This window comes from Mytilus edulis, chromosome 1 (assembly GCF_963676685.1).
Source record: "Mytilus edulis chromosome 1, xbMytEdul2.2, whole genome shotgun sequence".
In the NCBI taxonomy this organism is placed as follows: domain Eukaryota; kingdom Metazoa; phylum Mollusca; class Bivalvia; order Mytilida; family Mytilidae; genus Mytilus; species Mytilus edulis.
In genome coordinates, this window is record NC_092344.1 from 99622688 (window position 1) to 99647172 (window position 24485).

General features: G+C 31.9%; 1 long non-coding RNA gene across 1 annotated transcript; it reads right to left on the bottom strand.

Annotated features, from left to right (window-relative positions):
• Positions 1–7754: 7754 nt before the first annotated feature.
• LOC139498036 (uncharacterized) lies at positions 7755–22695 on the bottom strand. Its single transcript, XR_011657795.1, has 2 exons — positions 22462–22695; positions 7755–9225 (listed from the first exon to the last, which is right to left on the bottom strand). It is a non-coding gene; the product is annotated as an uncharacterized lncRNA (long non-coding RNA).
• Positions 22696–24485: the final 1790 nt, after the last annotated feature.

Below are 24485 nucleotides of genomic sequence, written 5' to 3' on the forward strand. Positions count from 1 at the left end.
TAATTCTGACTTTTTTAACTGCATCAGAAACCTGCTTGTCATCTGTGATTGATTCTGTCAGTGAACAAAAGGTGTGATATTGGTCGCAAAAACAAAATACAGGAAATTGTTTCTTCAATCGACTCTTTTGTCTTCAATTATTATATCTGGTCTAAAAAAAAACACCTTATGATGTGTAGACAATTTAATCCAAAACTATATGTTTATATGTAACCTAAAATAATCAAGTCGAATTATCAATCAAATAAGAAAATGGAAAAAAAATAATATCAAAATTTTGATTTAGGTATTTCTTTTAGTCATAAATAAGCTTTTGCATAAAATTATAAAAATGTTTGGCAAAATTATTGATGTCTTAACCAATTCAACCCAAAATTATATCCAACTGATAATTGCCAAATACTGTAAGTTTTAATCAGTCATGTACAAATAAAGGCAACAGTAGTATACCGCTGTTCGAAATTCATAAATCTATAGAGAGAGAAAAATCGAGTTACAAACTAAAACTGAGGGAAACTCATCTAACATAAGAAAACTAAGACACAACAGAAACACAACATTAAAATGTAACACACACATAAACGAACAATAATATAACAATGGACATTTCCCTGACTTGGTAAAGGGCATTTAAAGATAAAAAAAAAAATGGTGGGTTGAACCTGGTTTTGTGGCATGCCAACCCTCCCGCTTTAATGGCAATGTTAATTATAACACTAAAATGATAATATTACATGACAGGAATACAATACAAATAAATTGGAGAAAATATAGGACAGGAAAAACAAATGATAAATAGCCAACAACAGGTACCTGATTAAAAATTGAAAACGCCAGACGCGCACCACATTCACACAAGACTTACCAGAGGCGCCCAGATGGAAAAGTTAGAAAACCAAAACAAGTACAAAGCTGAAAAGTACTGAGGACCAAAAGTTCTAAAAAGTAGACCAATACGACCAGGTTTATCCACCTTGGACAAGAACATCCTTATTATCAAGAATAATTATACTTTTGCACACAGGAAATTGTATGAAATGACTATATAATATACATGATTAAACTAAAGTTGTGACTAGCTACAGAACAAAACGGATAAATACAAAACTTCACAGCCTTGTTAGCCATAACCCGTGTCACGCTCAAAATGACGTCACATTTGAATTTCTAAAACGAGTTCCCGAAATTAAGAAAGAATTTAGATGAAGTTCAAGATTAGATTTGTATGATTCTCTAACGTTTATTATAAACAGTGAAAATTACAGTACTAATTAATATCAAATTGTAGTAGTAAATAGCTAATTAATTGTATTATTAAGCTATGTCGGTGTTATTCTGAATTAAACTGTAAACCAAATGTATAGTGTAAATTTCGTTGATCCAAACAAAAATGAAGAAACGGAAAGTTCAACATCTTGTTTTAGATATTATTTTTAGATAATAAAAAAAAGCATCTGTCCAAGTTTTTCTCAAATTCATTATATGTTTGATAAAGTTATTGAATAAAATACCTTTAATTGTATTTAAGGATAAAAAAAACACACACCTTTAAAAAACGAAAATATAAAGCAACAAATAGCCTATGGTTCAGTGATTGTCGTTGGTTTATGTCTGTCATATTTGTTCGTTAAATAAACGTATATAGATAGCAGGATTTGTATTTGCGGCAGACGCGCGTTTCGTCTACAAAAGACTCATCAGTGACACTCGAAAAAATAGTTAAAAAGGGCCAAAATAAAGGTCGAAGTTGAAGAGCATTGAGGACCAAAAATTCCTAAAAGTTTTGCCAAATACAGGTAAGCTAATCAATTCTTGAAGTAAAAGGTCTTAGTAGTAGTATTTTTCATTCGAAATAATCAGTAACTTACCTTTTCTGTCGTTTCTCTTTTCATTGCTGCATCTGAAGTGTATCCGACTCACTTTTCTTGCTGCATCTGTAGTGTATCCGATTCACTTTTTATTGATTATGCATGCATACTTGAATTCTGTTCTAAAAATGGATAGCCTGGGACAATTGCACTTTTTAATGGACATTTTGGTTTTTTTAAAGAACATTTGAGCTTTTTCTACAAGATATTTGCGCTTTATTTTACAGGACATTAGGTCTTTATAAACTTAAAAGTTCAGTTAAGTATCATGGTTTAAAGTAATTTCTGTGTAGAATATTCTTAACTATCAATCAAAGATTACCTGTGTCAACAGAACATGTCCAAGGCGTGTTCGTCGGAAGTGGGATAGATTAATATCATGTTCTGTAGTTTTTACTTAAATCTCAAACAGCGAAAGCATTCATTGCTTACACCAACTTTATTTGATCTTCCGGGTATGGTTGTCTCATTGGCAATCATATCTCCTTAGTATCCGCTCGACTCCTTTCGTCATTCAGTCCTTCCTTCTCAAATACATTGGGAATAAATATCGTAGAACTAAATGATGCTTATAATCCCACATCAAACTTGACTAGACATCTACAGTTTACACTGGATCATAAGATACCGAAGTCATAAGTCGAAAATAAACTAACATGGTAACAAATTTAAAAAAAAAAAAAAAAAGTAAAATGACAGCATAAAAAAAATAGAAAACTGGAAACTGAGCAACACAAAAAAAAACCACCACAAAACCCAGGGATGATATGTTACTAGCATAACACTTATTTGAATAATGTAAAAAAATAAAAATAGATAACTTACTATATAGATCCTATTATTGCATCTGAAAATTTTTATGCTTTTCTGGATTTCAAATAAATTCGAAGACGTCATAAAAACAGATATTCTAGATGTGGCACACTATCTTTGCGCCTCTGTTTACTCCACGTCACGCATGGGTAAGTCTATATATTCTTTACATTTTTTTTTATATGAAAGTTTAAAAAAAATGTAATTAAAAATATTGATGCGTATAATGTCTAAAGATGTAGCACTGAATAACTTAACGGTGGTGTAACTTTCGCGTTCGCAGGACGAGAGACACTGTCTTAACAGTTTACCTTTTAGTATTTTTCCATGATAAGGAATATCTATTTCAATTAACCTTCGTCACATCGTGTAATTAAGTGTTTTGTCCATTTATTTAAGGCAATGATAGTTTTCCGATGCTTAAACCTCATCAATCTTAGAGAGAGTCCTGATGGGTTGACAAACCTAGCTTCTCACGCTAAGCATGCACCATTCGCCATGCGAATCCAAACATCACAATCGGATTAGTACACAATGGTAAATCTTTGTATTGGCTAATTTTATTTTTTTTATAAGATATCTTAGGTCGAGGAAATATATTGCAATTGAGTAAAGTTACAGATACAGCTTATTGGTCAACAAATATGTGGAGTTGGTCGTAAAACTGGTGTGTCAATTTCAATCGTACCTTCTAAAACTCATTTGGTTAAGTTTTGTTGTAAGGAGCACAACACTTAATAAGAAAAAAAAAACAAAGAGCAAATCATGTTGCAATACATTATTCATGATATACGACAACTGCGTTATTTTGTTTGAAATTTTGCACTGCTTTTACTGATAATAAAATATGTTATATGTGTTTCTTCTTGGTTAAAACAATGAAATAATTTTAGATTTGTAGACCTATGAAAATATGATTTAACACATCAATAATTCAATTCAATTCAATTCAAAGTTTTATTGCCATATAAACTATACAGTTTGTGACATATAACAACAACAAAAACAATAATGTGAAGGTGAGGTTTGATTAAACAAGCTGACACCAAATACTAGAAACATTAAAGTTTTGAAGATCAGAACTTTTCATTGATCGATAAAATTGTAATTCTTAAATCACTTGCAATATCGAAGCTTATTTATGTCATTTCATCTACACATGTTCCAAAATCTTATGAAATTCAAATCAACGGGATATTAACAGATTTCTGCGGAATAATGGTACTCCGAAATTTATATCAGAAGTTATTCAAAAGTCTCCTAGCGAGGTGGGACTTTAAACACTTAATTTTAAGTAACATTTGTTATTCTTTCGTATTATGTGGTTATATAGGTAACATATTTCTGTCAGATCATGACTACAAATGGAAACATGTTTCCAAAGCAATCTTTCTTCTTTTTGATTCATCTTTATTTTTTTTTCAATACTTCATGTTTATTTTGTTTAATGTCTATCGTTTTGTCATTAATATCCCTCTCTGTCTGTTTGTTTGTTTTGTTTTTTTCTGGTTTGGTATTGGTTTGTTTATTTAGTAACAATCCTATTGTTTGGATTTTAAACTAATAAAACTCTTATTCTTTTGATTGACAGGATTTATCTATGAGCAAATGTGAATTTAAAAAGTGTTATCTGCTTGGAAACGTGCCAAGGTGATTTTCAATCTGTAAGATGCATTTCATGTGAGAAAAAAATATTTGGTTCAATCCTTTCATAAAAGTTGACAGAACAAGAATTTTACAGATCTTGGTTCATGGAATGCATAAGGTTTATCAACGGTACTGTAGATGACGATGGTGAATTTTTGTCTCATGACGCTATTAAGGATAACTATAACCAAAATTCTGCTTCCTTTCCATGTACACATATTTTGACTATTTTATTTATCATGTCTGTTTTGTTCACGCATCATTATAAATATAATGGAATTTGACGAGACTGTCATCAAAATGAGAGGTTTAGCGCTTTAAAACCAGGTTTAATCCACCATTTTCTCGATTGAAAATGCAAATATCAAGTCAGGAATATGACAGTTCTTGTCCATTTGTTTTTGATGTGTTTTGTCATTTGATTTTGTCATGTGATGATGGACTTTCCGATTGGATTCTCCTCTTTTTGTGATTTTACTTTTTGCTTTGCCACTTGACTGATAAGATTTGTTATTACAGCAACACATATCACTTAACAGCAACTCATATGGATTCGTTTTTGAGAATAAAAAATGCTTATCAACAAATTATTTGCTTTTAAGAAGTTTATTCACTCTTTTAATCAATCAGGAAAGTTGATGTCATGTGCTCAACAAACCTTATCATAAATGCAAGTTGTTCAAAGCAAACTTGAGTTAGTGTACGATTTCTAAAGGAAATAGTGAAGACCAGCAATAGTGATAAATATAAGTCACTGACATTCATTTATTTGCAAATTTTCAGTATATGAATACAACATATAGTTTTCTATAATTCATTATTGTTGTTATATTTAAGGTGGCTCGGGGCCTATTAAAAGTTTCTATCAGAAGTGCCGTATTTTTTGTTATTTTATTCTTTACAGAAATTGAATCAAATTGGTCGAAAAAAAATAGGGGGTCACGGACCATTTAAGCTCAAAATTTTACTTTTAAACAGGTATGTAAAAGGGACCATTTTTCAATGAAATGATAGGGAAAATAGAGGTGTTGACATATTTTTATCGGATTATCAAAAAAACGTTCTATGACACATGGTCCAAAACTGTAATATAAAAAGCTAAAATATAGCTTCAAAGAATGAGCAAATAAAAAAGATAGGTCACCGAAAAGGAAAAAAATATATTTTGCCTTAAAACACAAATTTTGGCGGGAAAATGGTGAAAATGGGTGAAATGTCATTTTGACCCTTTAAAAAATACGGATTATAACGAAAATATTCTATTATTCACATAACTACAATGATTTAACATTTCTAATCAATCAAAATATTTAAAAAAATTATGTCAAATTAACGACAAATACTTTTGTAATTCATGCGTGAAATTATGCGCAGTCGAATAGTCCCGAGCCACCTTAACACACCAGGTTTGTGCATTTATGAGAAGGTTTAAAAACATAGTTCCTTAATGAAATAAACATAATATTAATTGAAAAACTGGTCATTATCGTGATACCTACACTGCCCGTTGGACAGTGGTTTTGACTGCGTCATTGATAATTACCTCACCCACGACTCAGTCATTTTGGCTCTCTTAGTCAATACCAATGTCCTCTGGGGACTTTATATTTCAAGATAATGACCAGTTCTGTAATAACTATTTTGTAAATACAGCAATAAACGACTACTGACTTTGAACAGGCATATTTAGAAAATGACGATTTTAGATGTGTTTACCGGCCTCAAACTTTCCTCTTTAAATACACCAGTTGTGTAAAAGTGCAACTTAAGAACAAACTATAAGATCCGTTGAAAGGCATAAACTCATCTGATAGATGCAAAGCACAACTACAACTAACAAATTCACAAAAGATCCAAAGTCGGTATATGAGAGTTCTGCTAATATTTCTTGAGCACATGAGATCAACCAAAGTTTCAGGTTAAGTTCCTGTTGCTCAGTCTTTGGTTTTCTGTAATGTGTTTTGTATGCTGTTGTTTGTCTTTTCGTCTTTCTCAGTTTATTTTCGACTTGAATTACATATGTGGGTATAACAATAATATTAATTTTTGGTTTTGGTAACTTGATAAAAAAATCAATTATTGTACCAATAGTAACAATATTCAAAAATATAATTACAATATTGAATTAGTTACCTTCACGATAAGTTTGTTAAGAGGATCAATAAATTTACCCGGATCATAGCTAAATTAAGTGGATCGGTTAACAACACCACCGTAAAATAAGGATGTGTAATTCCGTTTTTAATTATTTTTATAGATACAGGCAAACTTTCATTCATCATGGCGGGACTACTAAATAGTTGCATTTCGTTGGATTCTGCAGAATGGTTTTATGTATAATGTTTATCAACACTTTATTAACACTTCGGTGTTGACAGGAATATCAATAATGTGGTCATTTTTATAAATTTCCTGTTTACAAAACTTGGAATTTTTCGTAAAACTAAGGATTTTCTTATCCAAGGCATAGATTACCTTCGCCGTATTTGGCACAACGTTTTGGAATTTTGGATCCTCAATGCTGTTCAACTTTGTACTTGTTTGGCTTTATAAATATTTTGATAAGAGCGGCACTGATGGGTCTTATGTAGATGAAATGCGCGTCTGGCGTACTAAATTATAATCCTGGTACTTTTGATAACTATTTACACCACTGGGTCGATGCCACTGCTGGTGGACGATTCGTCCCCGAGGGTTTCACTTGTCCAGTAGTTAACACTTCGGTGTTGACATAAATATCAATAATGTGGTCATTTTTATAAATTTCCTGTTTACAAAACTTGGAATTTTTCGTATAACTAAGGATGTTCTTATCCCAGGCATAGATAACCTTAGCCGTATTTGGCACAACTTTTTGGAATTTTGGATCCGCAATGATCTTCAACTTTGTACTTGTTTGGCTTTATAAATATTTTGATAAGAGCGTCACTGATTAGTCTTATGTAGACGAAACGCGCGTCTGGCGTACTAAGTTATAATCCTGGTACTTTTGATAACTATTTACACCACTGGGTCGATGCCACTGCTGGTGGACGATTCGTCCCCGAGGGTATCACTAGTCCAGTAGTTAACACTTCGGTGTTGACATGAATATCAATAATGTGGTCATTTTTTATAAATTTCCTGTTTACAAAACTTGGAATTTTTCGTAAAACTAAGGATTTTCTTATCCCAGGCATAGATAACCTTAGCCGTATTTGGCACAACTTTTTGGAAATTTGGATCCGCAATGATCTTCAACTTTGTACTTGTTTGGCTTTATAAATATTTTGATAAGAGCGTCACTGATTAGTCTTATGTAGACGAAACGCGCGTCTGGCGTACTTAATTATAATCCTGGTACTTTTGATAACTGTTTATATTGCTTACTTTTATGTATTTGAATTTTGCAAGGTTTCGTAAACTTTATAAATTGAAAACAACAAGGAGGCCGTAACGATTTATTTCCCAATACAAGCTTTTTACACAAATGTTAAATTTCATGTTTTATGTGTCTTCAAAATAAATGTTGCCTCATTTTGTTTTAATAATTTCACTGATATAAGTCACAAGAATTATTATACGTCAACACGTTTTCCGATTATCATCACAAAAGCGAGTATTCCACATGAAAAAAACTATAATTATTCATTAAACCCTGAAATGCAGTTGGAATATACCAATGTATTGATTCCTGCAATCTAGTCTGAAATCTTTCTCTATTTTTCTGTTTTTACTTTCCGATCTACAAATGAAATTTTAATGAATATACAAAGTCACATTGTAGCCTGGCAATATAGGGACCATATAAAAGATAACTACCTGCATATAGATAATATAAACAAATACTTTTATTTTGTGAACACATGCACCCGTTGATGCCCCTTCCCCAAATAATGTTGATTCCAATTTGTTGTCAGGTATGGGTATCTTTTTCTACCGTAACATCTATGTGCATTGAATGTAATGTAATCGTTATTTATGTCATAAAGAACACCAAGTACTAGGGAGCCATTTGTTTTTGTTACACACCAAGCTCTTGCAACTACTATTAAATCTCCCCATGGATTTAAAGCATCTCCATACCTTCCTAATCCGGAATGTTCTATAGAACTAAACGATACAACTGCGTCAAATAATCCTAATTTATTATCTAAAAATTGTCTTCTATATTCCGAGGGAACCATCGTTGTAATCTGCTCATGTTCGGATTTAATCTTTCCATATTCAAGTGTAACAATATTTTTTGCTCCTATCTCAATCAAGCATGCTTCAACCCATGGTTTTTCAGATCCGATGACTAGGACACGCCCTCCTTTTACTCCTGGTGCATGCTGTAGACCGTCCCTTAGTGCGTTTGTTTCTGGTATCCCGTAAGTACCAAATAGTTTTCCTTCTTTTGCTAGCGCTACGTATTCATTGAGTAAAGATTTTGTCCAAATAGGTGTCCTTGCGGTACTGCCAAGATATTGTTGATTAAAATAAGCCGTGTGTACTTTCATTTTTCCATTCATGGTATAATCATTCAATAAGATAGAAGGTATTTTTCTTGGAGCATGCACAAGTCCATGAGATGAGTCCACATATTCGTTTTTAAATAAAGCTTCACAATTTATAATTGCTGTAATTTTATCAAAAAACTTTCCTGGAGTTCCTTTACGTGTTGTATCACATAATTCGCCACACATTAGTCTTGTATTTTTTATTTCATCTAAGTATGTCGAAAAATACAAATTGTGTTGGCTAGTCGTCAGATCAGAATGAACAGAGATAGGATCTACCACTTCTCCGCTAGATCTGACTCTGGTGTAAAGCAGAATGATGAGTACAAAAATGAAAATAATGATGAAAACGAATTTCGAATATTGGATCAAACTTCCCATTTTCCTTGTGCCAGAACAACTGTCTAAGTTCTATCCTGCAAACAAGAGATAAACAAATATAAATTATTAATAAATCACATCGTGTTTAACATTTTCTCAGGAACCTTACATTTATCAATCTTTTCTATAATTTAAAATAAAAATTGTATTTGTTTTATTACTTTTTTGCAGCATATGTATCTGGAGCTTCTAGTAACTTTATTACACACATTTACCAATTGATAGACATTGTGCCACTCCTTATTTAAGCTTTATCAGAAGGAATGGGCACGTATTGCCGTGTTTATCACTTAAAATTAACACTGAGGACAAACACACTTCAAATTCCAATATGCTATGATGAAAGTTATAATTAGTTGTTTTGTCTGAAAACAAAATTGAAAATGCAAATTGGGAGTATGTCGTAGAGACAACAACCCTACCAAACATCACATAACAGCCGGAGGCCACAAATGGGTTTTCAAAGCAGCGAGAAAATCCAACACGCGGAGGTGGGCCTCAGCTAGTTATGTAGCTAATACGTGTTTTAGTTCAGTGAAAATGTACGTTATAGTAAACTCCATAAGTACGAATGAACTTAAATTGAAAAGCATAAAAGACTAAAAATATGCGGCGGGGTAAATCATATTTTGTAAGATCTCAACACTTTCCCTTTAACCCAATGTAGAATAAAGAAACACACAGCAATGCACACAATAAAACTCACTTTAAAAGAGGTTCGAGTCTGGTATCAGAATAATTTGCAAAAGAAACTACGCAAAATGATAATTATAAATATCTTAACAAAAAACTACTGTCAGTTACCAACATGCCAGCTCTAGTCCTCACTTACACTGGTGATATTATGTCTCCATCAAATGAAAATTAAGCACAATCCCTCCCATAAGAAGATAAGTACCATCATAAAATATACGAAAAAAACGTAACCCATATCAAGCAAAAAAAGGTTTTAGAGAACACATGTTTCTTTCCGATGCAAAAACCCTATGAGTGAGTCAATATTGATACAAGTATATGTTATCCTAAATGACCTGACAGCAGTATTATAACTATATGCCTTCTGAATAAGCCTATTGAAATGTTTAGTTATCTTTTGAGGTGAATTCCGGCCTTTTGTGCTTTGTAAAGAATTACCGTAAAAGATTGGATGTGACAAACCTGAATGTATACACAATTGATGTTCTTTACCGATGATAAAGCTTAGTAAATGTTTTGACTGTTTTGTGATATCGAAAACCCTGGAGTATATATAAAAAAAAAGAAGATGTGGTATGATTGCCATTGCGATAACTCTCCCCACGAGACTAAAATGACATAAAAATTAACAACTATGTATAGGTCTCAATACGACCTTCAACAATAAACAAAGCTCATACCGCATAGTCAGCTATAAAAGGCCCGAAATGTAATATGTTTTTGAATTACAGAGATGTCCTTGACAATATCAAATATTTTGTTTTATTTACGAGCCAATTGAACAGCTGAGATACATAAACATCATAATATAGTGACAAGGGAACTTCACTATGTAAAAATGAGAAATTAACGATAGGAAATCGAAAATTATCTCCTCAATTTAGTCATAAATTATAACTAATAACAATACAGAAACAGGTCCGCAATAAGTGGTGTACAGTTAGTCCCGATTAGAACTCCAATAACTTGACGATATACGGCATCTCTTTAGTGAACAACAATGTTATCTCGTAAAATTCAAACGCAGTTATAGTATCAAAGCAGGTCCAATTGATATTGTTCCTTAGTTTGATGCTATCAAAAATTGACCTGGAAGAGTTTGAACATATATAATCGCATTCTTACTATTTAGTTTAAACAAATTTATTTTTTGTGGATTAAGAAATCAGTTATTGCAATTTATATTAATCCCTTTCCTCTTTGCGTAAAATATATAAATGCCTATTTAATGAGGTGTTTGAATTTTTTCTCAATAAGATTATGAGGCAAAGAGTAGACAAATTAAACTGAACCGATTCGAAATCACCAATATAGGCATGCAATTCATCACCGTTGGTTTTCACTAGTAAGTTTTTTTTTTTGTTGTTTTTTTTTTTGGGGGGGGGGGGGGGGTCTTTATAGCTTGCTGTTCGGTGTGAGCCAAGACTCCATGCTGAAGGCCCTACATTGACCTTTAATGGTTTACTTTTATAAATTGTTACTTGGATAGAGAGTTGTCTCTTTGGAACTCATACCACATCTACCTATATCAATATATTATGATTGTTGTTAGGATTACAATGTTCCTTAACTAGTTGTACACGTTTATCAACTATTTTTATTACTGAATAAAATAAAGAATCTCAGGACTTCTTGTCAGCTTTTTTCTCCTTTTATCCATTTAGAGCAGTAGGTACGAAGTGAGTCGTGGATGATGTTACGACACGAATTCCAATAAATAATTGATGGGGACAATATTTAGGTCCTTAACTGAGGAATGATTTCATCTCTCTGTCACAAACGATTTTAAAGGGGCACTAACTACGAGATATATAAAAAATATAAAATATGATTTTTTTTTTGTTCAATCATTAATGAGAGTGAAAAGGTGTAATAATATATCGCTTTGAGCAGCCAGTATGGTTTACTTTTGTCAAAATAAGCTAACGAACATTGAGTTTAATTGTTTACTTGCAAGTGAATAATTCGACCTCATTGAATCCGTATTCATGTGGACTTCAATTTAACCCCTTAGCTAGAGATGGATATCGCATGTATTCAATTGTTTAAGGAAAATAATGTAAACATTGAAAGTGAAACAAAGGTCAATCATTTGATTGACTGATTCGTTCACAAAAAATATCTTACACACGTAAAAACGATGATTAACATATATTCTTAATCTATAATATGAAATTAAACAGACCTAGAAAAATTCAAATGCACGAGTTTATCTATTTCTACATATATATATGTATTTATTTATGTTTATATCTCTAATATGGCAATCGATGGTATCTGAGGTGAACTCGAAATTTAATTAGATGGAGTCTATACTAAAATACAATCGAAACGAAGCTACATGTTTTTGAGCCCATGTCCGGTATTTTGTTTATTTTAGACTTTTTGTAATTTGGATAAATGTTTTACATTGTTATAAATCATATATGAGAATTTGAGTCAAATTGGTGATCATAAATTTCACAGCAAGTACTCCTGTAAGGTCTTCTGTTGATGAAAATATAAATAAGTGAACAGTATCAAATACAATTCAGGTGTTTAGTATTTTTGCACGTTCCTTCGGAAAGGAAAAGAAGTATTATATTAAATATCTGTTATGAATGCATTTGAAAATTGTGTTATCTAGGTCCTGTCATTCCTTAATGGGACATAGGCTACGAGTTATAAAAACAAATAAACAATGATTCGTTTTCTTCATTCATTAAAGAAAGGGAGATAGCTAAATATATATGTTCTTTTAGCATCCAGTTTGGTTAAAAAATATATATACAAACGCCGATGACTGAAATTCTTGCAATGATTAACTAAAACTCTTTGAATCCGTATTCATGTGACCTTCAATGTGAACAATTAGCTACATATGGGTTATGCATAAACTAGATGATTGCAGCTCTTTAGAGGAAAGACTGTAAACTATAAAAAAAAAATGTTACCAGGTTTAACTATTTGGCTGACTGACTCGATCCACATAAACTAATTTTGATAACAAATATTACTTGATTTATTACACTTGATTGGGCGGGGTTTAACCGCTTCGCTCATCATAGATCAGTCCATCTATAGACAGGTGTTTTGGGATAAATTCATCAATGAAGTGTCATTACTCCAATATCTTGCTCTCAGTTCTTTTGTATAAGTGCTTGGTGACACTGATAGACGATTAGCAATAAATAATAATTATAACGGCAACCATCCTTATCGCAAACATCTTCAAATAGACTGTCATCTTGTAAATTAAAACGTAAGGTCCGTCCGATCAGATGAAATAACATTGGAAATAAACACGCTGACTAAGTACTTTTTAACCTACAACATACTTTATATAGATGATTTTTGTCCTTAACAAAAGTTCATGAATTTTAAGTGACTGTATTGAACGCAATTATCCCATCGACATTGAGAGAAAAGATACAACAAATACAGTTAAGTCGGTCTCATATCTTGTTTGCACCTATAAGTGAACAACGATAGTCGATTGAAAACAAAATTTTACGACAAAAAAGATGATATTAATCTCCCAATTGTGAACTTTACATTTCTATGTAGCAGCATTCAGGTATTGCCTCCATACGGAGTATATATCTCCCAGCTAAAAACGATATTTCTGGGCTTGTATTTCCTATCATGATTTACTTGATAATGAATTGCTGCTCGTATGGAAGATAGTTCCAAGTGGTGAAGTTGAAAGAGTCCCTTCTAAGTTTTATGAACACCACCAGTTGGTTGACCGTTATGGAATATCCGTTTCACAGACGATAGCGGATAGGTTCCAGATGTCGTAACTCAATTCCAGTCCTGTCCGCTTTTCTTGAATGTGACCTACAGAATTAAATTTATTTTCGGGTTTGTACTAACATGCACAACACGATGGGTTCAACATGTGGAACAGGATCTGTTTACCCTTCCAGCGCACCTTAGATCAACCCCAGTTTCTTGTCGGTTCGCGTTGCTGAAGTTTAGTTTTCTATATTGTGTTTTCTGTACAATTGTTTGTCAATTGGACTTTTTTCCTTCTAAGCCTTGGCATTGTCAGTTTATGTTTGACTTATGAGTATGAATGCCCCTCTGATACCTTTCGCCTCTCTTTTCTTGGAGGTTTGATGAGATGATTGAAGCTGTATATTTTCGTCTTGAGGATATTTATATACGTTTCGGCAAATTGTAGTTATTTAGACATTTTTCGTAAAACATTCAAATATTATTACTAGTGGTGGCAACGAGTACTCGAGATCCCGGATACTTGCTCGGGACGACATCAAAAATTCAATGTAGGATATAAAAAAAACACCCTTTATTAAAATAGTTGTTTTTATTGAACCACCCCCTTTCTAAACTTGATTTGGGATACAGTAAAAAAAGATTATAAATATAACATGAAAATTTGAGATGATTCTGAATTAAACAGCTAATGCCCCTTTAACACAATTTGTGAATATAAAGATAGATGCTAATAAATAAATAATTACAAATACTTGATTTTACAATCTTAAAATATTACGATATAACTTTACTCTGCAAGTTGACAGCGTTCCAATCATTTTGCTCTCTGATGGTTTTGTATCGTAGTAACTTGGAATAAATTGTTTGCGCAGATTCATGATTTGTTGATTTGTACAAGTAAACACATAATTAAATTCCGATAGTGATATTTTTTCATAAATGGCAGTTTCTTTTGTGTTCTTGTACGGCGTAAAGCAAACAATAATCAATCAATCAATCTTTTGTTTAGGGATCTTGTCCAAAATTCTGGCGCTATAATTTTTTTTAGATTTGAACATGACGGTTTACACTTGTTAAATAAGTCGATAAATTTATCCCCTAGATGAAATATTCATTAGCGAAAACATTTTTTTAATGAATTAATCAGTAGAACTATGTTATCCATTTATGTTTTATCATTTCATTAAATAAAATAACACTTACGTTACCTTAATGTGTAATTCTTTTTCAAAACCAACGAAACTTCACATGATCCGATTAATTATAATACCACTTCTTAACCGAATTTTGGCTTGATCGGCCAAAAGGTTTTTACGTTATTTAAAAAAAAAATTAATGGACATAGGTGAAGATTCGAAAATATTAAAAACTGTTTTTAATCCATTTCAATTATTTTAATGCCAGTCAAATATATTCCGTTGTGGTCATTCAAGTTAGTTTTAGTATATAACAAAGTGCTCTCGACCAATGAAATTGAAGAAAGTAATGCCTCTTAAGTGTGAAGAATGAACGTAAATAACGTTTTTAAAAAGGGATTACACATTATCTGGGTACACAACAAAGAACATTCTACAAATGAGTTACAACTGTCATAAACACATTTATCGGATTGAAAGGATTTACCACAAACGGAAAAAAAGTTAACTGTGAAACAAACCCCAAAAATATAAATAAGTTGATGTTTACGGGTGCAGTAAACTTTGTACCTTTAATATTATGAAAATATAAATACCTTCAAATTACAAAACAAACAATATCGAAAAGAGGGACGAAGGATACCAGAGGAAAGTAATGCTAACGCTCGTACGTAATCATGAAGAAAGTAATTATTATTCTCTTACATATAATAAGATGTGGTTATTGTGGCCACGCCCCCGTTAAACCATTTCAAACTGGCTTTAATTCGTTTTAAACAGTGTTGAGACCCAATCTTTGTACAGGTAAATCACTCCAGCAAAACATTCCTAGTGTATCTATCGTTTATTTGTTTCAAACTTTATCGATTTTAGATACAATACGAAGTTAAGTAACATGCTTTACAATTCAAATAAATACATGAACAATACATTAAAGTAAATTTTAAAAAAAAACGTGAAAATATTGGTGCACGATTTAAAAAATGCAAAAAACTGTGAATAAATTGAAAATGACTTGGATAGATTATAAATCACATAATTTTAAAAATGACATTCAAAATATTTGTACGTGTGACTTTAACATTGTGTGCGCACAACTTTGAATATTGTGCGTACAACTTTAAAACTTGAGCGCATAACTTTTTAATCTTCTGCGCACAACTCCTAATTTTGTACACATAACTTTGAATCTTTTTTTGTTTAATTGCACCAGACTGAGGTATATTTAAAACAGAAATGTTTGGTGAAGTGAAATCGGGTATTATTGATATCTTTTCAAATTACCTGTCTCAATGTGACAGTGAAGCAGTAATATATGTTTTGGATCTATTCAAAGATAGTAGTATGTGAACTTCCGGTTCTGACGACTTTTTGCTAATGTTAAACCTTTGGGAACTCATCATAGATACCAGGATTAAATTTTGTAGATACGCCAGAAACGCGTTTCATCTACAAAAGACTTATTAGTGACGCTCGAATCCAAAAAAATTAAATATGCCAAATAAAGTCCGAAGTTGAAGAGTATTGAGGACCTGAATTCCTAAAGGTTTTGCCAAATACAGCTAAGGTAAGCTATGCCTGAGGTAGAAAAGCCTTAGTATTTCAAAAATTCAAAATCTTGTAAACAGTTAATTCATTGATAAAAACATCTCAATGATAATTCATGTCAGCACTACTGGGCTGGTGATATTTTTGGGGAAATAATTCTTCACCAGCAGTGGCATCGACCCATTGATTGTAAATAAAATGAGAGGATACCCTTAAGAATACCCATTGAGAATACCATTTGACGTCATCATTATGTATAACGATACTAATTCATTAATTTCTTTGAAGGATACGTTCATTAAAGAGTGTTATATCCATTAAATATGTAGGTAAACAGTTTTCAGTGACTTTATGTAAGTGTACTATTAACATATAAGGAGTAGTATTTGTTCAAGGCACATAGTTTAATAACAACAAAATTATGTACAATTTTTAATATCTACTTCATTTAGACAGACATGGGTCGGAAAGCCATCCACATGGTGTCTTTACAATAAAACACAATCGCTTTAACCAATTTATACATAAAAGGATGAAAGAGTTGCATATCACTCAACACAAAAGGGTAAACATTATGCTATCTTTCGTGCATGGGTGTAAATTGTCGAGACTTGGTGTTAGTCTTTTCGGGATAGTTAAATAACTTTCCCAAATATCAGAATTATCGCGACCTTTAATCCAAGAGTTGAATTTCGTTTACAAGTATAATAACCGTAATAAATAGATTCATCTAGATAACTTTCCAACAACAAAGGTTTATATTTTCTGATGGCTACTTTAATGGCGTTCTCGTAGTCTATGCCATCGGTAACTAGAATGAAATTCAAAACAGTGTGGCTGTGGCCATAGATTGACACATTAAATTCATCCATTGACTTGGACAATTTAGGTGAACGTTTGTATGTACCGACCACTGCTCACTATGTACTTTAAAGACACTTAAATTATGAGGTCACCAAAGGTTCTCAACACCTTAATAAAGTAATTCGAAAAATTAATCAGAAATAACACGATGTTTTGATTTATATCAATTATATAAATCAAAACATAAAGGTTATTCCTGATTAATTTTTCGAATTATTTTATAATTAAAGGCGTTAAGAAACCTTTGGTGAACCCACAGTTTAAATGTCTATCGTAGGTACGTCGTGAATAGTGGTCGTTACAGACAAACGTTCACGTAAATTTTCCAAGTCAATGGATGCGTTTAATGTGTCAATCAATGGCCACAGCCACACTGTTTTGAATTTCATTCTAATCATTAGATGACTTTGCCGTACAGTTTGCCATTTTGTAGTTATAATAGATACTGAACCTAACTACTATATCTCGACAAAAACTAATCCATACTCTCGTATTGTAGTTTGCGATTGGACTTACTCTTTGCGTGGTCTTTGTTTATGTAACGATCCACAAAAAATCATTCTTATACAGATGAAAACGATGATTAACATATATTTTTAACCTATAATATGAAATCAAGCAGACCTAAGAAAATCCAATTCCATGAGTTCGTATACTAATGTTCATATCGGTTTATATGATCGTCGGCAATCTTCCGACATCACCTCGATTCTTAATTCGGTGACGTCTAGACTTAAATAAATTAGAAATGCTGATACATGTTATCGAGCCGATGCAACGTAAAGATTTATTTTAGACTTTTAAAAATTTGAATATTTGATTATGTTATAAATCAAATATGAACATTTGAGATAAATAAATGAACAAATGAAAAACTACAAATACCTGATTATGTGTATTATATCTCTGCAATTATTACGATATAACTTTTACATTGCAATTTGATATCATTCCGATTATTTTGCTCTATGATGGTTTTGTATCGTACATGAAGTAACTTGGATTAAGTTGTTTGCGCAGATCCACGATTTTTTTATATGTACAAGTAAACATATAATGATTTTCCCATGGATGGTATATTTTTCATCATTTACATTTCTTTTCCGTTTAGGGATCTTTGTCCAAATTTCTGTCGCTATGAAAAATTATATATTCGAACAGCTCAGTTTACGCTTGTAAAGAGGTCAATAAAATTATCCCTAGATGAACTATTTATTTGCGAAAACCAGTTTTGAATAAATTAATCAGTCAAATTCTGTCGTAGAGTACACAGTAAAACAATTTTATCCATTTAGATTTGATCATTTCATTCAAAATTAACCCTGTTTCAACAAAAATACATTTAGCAAAAGAGATCCATTCAAAATGTCATTGATTATTCTCGTGAAGTGAAAACATATATACAAAATACTACATATTTTCTTGCTTCTAGATAAAAAGTTGTTCAAAAATAAATCCATTGTTAATTTGATTACAATCTCCATTTTGGAGAGTCCCAATTCACTAAATATCATTTAGCTATGAGTGTTGGTTTTTTTCTTTCTTTTAAAAGTGCAAGTGTGTGTTTTCTAAATATTATATAAATACTCTGAGCCAGTGACAACTCTACAGCAAATTTATCCATCGGATCACCAGACCAGCAGTGATGATGATACATGACTGTGTACATTTCGTATATACAACTCGTCTAAACACCAACACCAAAATGTAAGATCTGTAAATTTGCTTTCGCAAATGTTTTGTTCTTCCCTCTGGATTCGAATTCATGCTACTGAAATATCGTGACACCAAATCACCTGCACTGTAGCCGTCCCGCTAGATCACACGACCACCTGGGCTTCATAAAAATGAAGCTTTTGATGGCCGGGTGCTACCTTTCCAGATAATTTAGCTGATCTGTAAAAATAACATCTTCATGCCTTATATATCATGTACTGTAGTACGACGCTAGATTAAAACTGACGTGGAGTTTTAGAGTTCACAAAAATTGTTAACTGACGGACCGACAATGTGAAAACTGTAGGGCTCCTGTATCCTCGATGAGGGCCCTAATAATTTATCATGACAAATATGAAGAGACAATTCCCCTCCATTTAAGAAAATGGACACCGAAATAACAGCTTATTATAAACTATGGAACTTGAGAAATAAACCACATATTTAAGTCATATGAACCCTCAAATTTAAAAAAAAAAATAATGATGCATATGTTTTTTATAACTAGATGCATTCGTTTTTTATGCGTTTTGTCATTTGATTTTGCCATGTGATTAGGGACTTTCCGGTTTGATTTTCCTCTGAGTTCAGTATTTTTGTGATTTTTTTTTTTTTCATTATAAAACTATGTACATATACTTTTTTTTCTGAAGATAATTCTTTTATTTATCCACATTTCGATAAAGTTTACTTTTTTTAAATAGCTTGCTTCAAGGAAGCAATTTGCCTACATGTTTTCCGTATGCAAAGCGACCTTAAATCATCTGATTGTACATGTTAGACACATGCCAAATACCCATGCTTATTTGTTGATTGTTTACTATATATACCTCATAAGGTGACAATCGGTAATTTTCGGCTTCAAGACACGACAAATAATAAGCCGCCATATTTTGCATATTTTCATATTATAACAGACTGAGAGAAAAAAATGACGATTATAACTTCATTGGGGTGTAAAAGCGTTGACCGAAGTACATTTTGCGCTTCGGTCAAAAAATGTGCGCACGTTCAACGCTTTTACATACCCTATGAAGTTACTAAAAGAAACATTCAATACTTACAATTACATTTTGTAGCTAGGATCATGAAAACACGATTTTTATTAAGTTTTTATTTAATTCACATGTGCACTTTATTGTAGGACCTCGTGTCATCATAAATGATAAATTTTATTGTGTAATGCAATTGCTTAAATAACGCGAGATGTGCAGTTAGTCAATCATAATAACGTATTATAATGAAACATACATCTAATGTAATTATATGACTTTAAATGTCATACAATATATATCAACTTCAATAGAAAATCATAGGAAAAGTACATGACCATTATGTGAACCCCGTCCCCCCCCCCCTCCCCGAAAAAAACAACAACAACAACAAAAAACACAAACAACAACATTAAACACCAGCAACAACGAAAAACGATTTACAGGTGGATTTGGTTGGACAAGAATATTGAAATATAATATTACTAATATATCCTTTTGTCCTGGCTAAAGAGCGAAATAATCGTTTCAATTATAATCATTTATCTATGAGATGAAGTTCCCCAAAAAATATATGGTTCGCAAAAATATTTGGTTCACAATAAATCAATGACAAACCAACTAACCGTTCTTAGATTTTGCATGATTTGTTCCAAAAAGCAACATAGGAAATCCAAGTAATATTCTTTCCATTTATTTTTTTCAATATATCAGTTAAGGTTTGATTCGCTGACAAGGCTTGGTTTAAGGTTTTGTTTTAATATAATGTTACTGGATAAAACAGAATGTTTGCGTTTCTTAAATTATTTATCAGGCCAATTAGAATCAATATAAATATATATGATACTGAGGGAAACTAAACGTGATATCAAAATGTTTATGTTTATTTACGTGGTAAATTTTCTTTTGTCTCGACGTATTGAAGTATACAGCAAAGCTTTAATGTTGTCTTAAAACTAATATAGAAAGGTAAGATTACCTAAATTACAATATTTCTGGAAAACAGGTGATGACGATGTCTGAGCTCTATTACTGGTTTTCATGGTTGGGGTGATAACAATGTCTGAGCTCTATTACTGGTTATCATGGTTGGGGTGATTACGATGTCTGAGGTCTGTTACTGGTTATCATGGTTGAGGTGATAACGATGTCTGAGCTCTATTACTGGTACTCATGGTTGGGGTGATAACGATGTCTGAGTTCTATTACTGGATATTATGGTTGGAATGATAACGATGTCTGGGCTCTATTTAATAAATACTGGTAATTGTATCCCTCTATAGAAGGATGATCCTTCTATAAAGGTATAAACAACATGCAAAGGGTTTGTTCCCAACCTGAAAAATGCACATCAAATTCCAGGTAAGTTTTCATGTCCTGTTCATGTCCGTTACATTAGACAATAGCTATCTTCAAAACTATAGGTGAGTTAAAGAGTTTATCTGATTAAACAGTATCAAAGTAATTCAGGTGTTTGTTTATTTTTACATCTTCTGCAGAAAGGAAAAAAATGCCAATCAAAAACCCCAAAAGATTTTTTCTTTCTTAAACACAAAACGCTTTAAACTTTTATATATCTAGTGGATGCTAGGATTTAAAACTTTCCAAACAGCACAGGTAAATCTGTACACAGAGCAGTTTTTGAGGTGAAAATACGACAAAATTTGTCCATTGGTTATGATGAACCTTAAGGTTTATCTATACACTTTAACAAAAATGACCGTGTTTACACCATGAGATTTTCTCTGAGTGCAGATAAAACTGTGAAATTTTAAAAGATTTAAAGCCTGGCAGCACCTAGATAAATACATAGTACATCCAATTAATGTTTTAAAAAGTCACTTGATAGATTTCGATGAACATTTTATTTCCTTGCCACGAAAGATGGTGAAATAAACAAACACTTGAGTTTTCTTTGAAACAATCCACTCATTTACACTATTTAAATCACCTTTGTTGTGAGTAATTTTCTATTGTCCATTTCAATTAATATGATACAAAACAATCATTACCTGAGAGGACCATCTCAAAGATTTCACATGACTTATTTTTACACTACCTGTGGCAAGGAAAGAAAATGTTTAGCAAACTCCACAAAAGTATTTTTTCATTTTAAAATAGAAAATGAATACAACTTCTATGTATCTTAATTATGAACCTTAAAGCTGCCAGGCTTTAAATCTTTTAAAATTACACTGTGTTGTCTGCACTCAGAGAAAATTTCATGGTGTAAACACAGCCATTTTTGTTAAAGTGTATAGATGAACCTTAAAGGAAGCTTATCTATACACCTTATCAAACCTGTTTCCCCAACTTAGTTTATTTTCGCACCTTCTGCAGGAACGAAAAAATGAACAGCAAAATCCAGTTTTTAATATTCTGAATTTCAAATAAAATGTATGTTAAATTTTATTTATCTAGGTTCAGCCATGCTTTAAAACTTTTACCGATGCAAAGGTTTGTCTGTACACAGAGTGAAATTTGTAGTGAAAATACGGCCATATATTTACCGAAAGGTTATGATGAACCTTGAAAATAGTTCCATTTCTTTTGATTAATTTCAACTGGATATCAGCCTGCCTAATAAATAACAACTTACCCTTTCTGTTGTTATTTTTTCATTGCTGTATTCTAAGTGTATATCTGATTCGCCTTTAATTGTTTATACATACATACATGTATTTGTTCCTACAGAGAATACAAAATCGTTCAACCGTGAAATGGTCATTACTATTTATTTGTTGGCAACAAACCACCCTTGGACATGTCACGTGGACACATGTAATCTTGGGGATTAATAATTAAAAATATAAGTAGAATGTATTCACACAGAAGCCGGTTAGGTCTCGGTTATTGTATAGAAAGGTATATACTATGAAAATAAGAGCGAGGGGCTGTGCCCAAGCTCTTATTTTCATAGTATATACCTTTCTATACAATATCCAATTTAGCACATATTTACAACTTGAGTAATCCTGTAATTTAAGTCTATTGATATGTTTTGGCTGACTGGATGTAGCTCATTTACGTAGTTTTGTAAATCTACTCACTATAATATCATTGTAAAAATGGTATTTCAAAAGGCCCTTGACTTTAGAATGTAAAAAAGGTAGCTGCTGGTGTAAGTATGTTTATTGATATGAACGAAGCGTTGTTTTACTATACATGTACTTATTTACATGGTAAGATGACAAAATGAATTGACCAAGAGCAGACAATTCTTAAATTGCAGTGAAAGCTTTACATTCTTGAAAACATTTTTTTAATTTCACATAAAACCTAAAACTATCTTAAAAATGCTTTTGAATGAGTACAAACAGTTAGATTCCCCTCCCACATCTTTGGTTGAAACACCTTTTAAAAATGGTTGGATCTGCCCCTGGTATGTACCCATAGGTAGTCTAGTGGATAGTTTATATGCATGAAATATTTGTCACTGGACATTAGGCAACCAATTATCGACCAATTTATGACTAAATATATCAAATTGCTTTATTAATAATTTCCCTTCAAAAGATTCATGGTTGACTCTTTTTGTGTACAAAGTAATTGCATGGAAGATAAAGGATTACAAATTTTAGATTGAGTTGTACTTTAATCAAGGTATAAAGCACCATTATTATTACTCTTTATTTAAATGAAAGAAACTTTTTTAATTGTCAAAACAAAATTTAGATTAAAAGATTGATTAGTAGGATGTTAAAAATCTGTTTGAAAACTAATTACAAACTATTTAGTTAAATTTGGAACACATCATTTATTTCAAAATAGCCAGTAGCAATTTTTGTTCTAATATCTTGATTACAATACAATGAAATCTTACCCTTGTGATCATTCATGCGTAGTTACTTAGTACACGGAAAAAGTATGTACTATGAAAATTAGAAGGCAAATTCAAGCAATTTGATTGGACGAGAAGTTGTAAGTATGTGCTAATGTCAAGTTGGAGTTTTATTTTTAAGTCGTTATAACTACAAATACCTGATTATGTGTATTATATCTCTGCAATTATTACGATATAACTTTACATTGATAACATTCCGATTATTTTACTCTCTGATGGTTTTGTATCGTACATGAAGTAACTTGGAATAAATTGTTTGCGCAGATCCACGATTTGTTGATGTACAAGTAAACATATAATGATTTTCCCATGGATGGTATTCTTTCATCAATTAAATTTCTTTTCCGTTTAGGGATCTGTCCAACTTTCTGTCGCTATGAGAAATTATATGTTTGAACAGCTTAGTTTACGCTTGTAAAGAAGTCAATAAAATTATCCCTAGATGAACTATTTATTTGCGAAAACCAGTTGTGAATAATTTAATCAGTCAAATTCTGTCGTACAGTACACAGTAGAACAATTTTATAAATAAATGATAACAGCCTGAAACCGCAGGACGTGCAGCTAAATATTTCTTCCAGGTTAACACAGGGCAAATAATGGCGTTATCTCTGTATTTATTTATCACAATGAACGTTGAATCCGTTTTACTTTTCTTAATGTTAATTTTTAATTGACAATCTGACACGACCACATTCGACAATTGCAGAGCCTCGGTACTAGAATCAGATTTTTTTTGTCGTAAATTCACTTACACGTAACATAGCGAAAAATGCCAA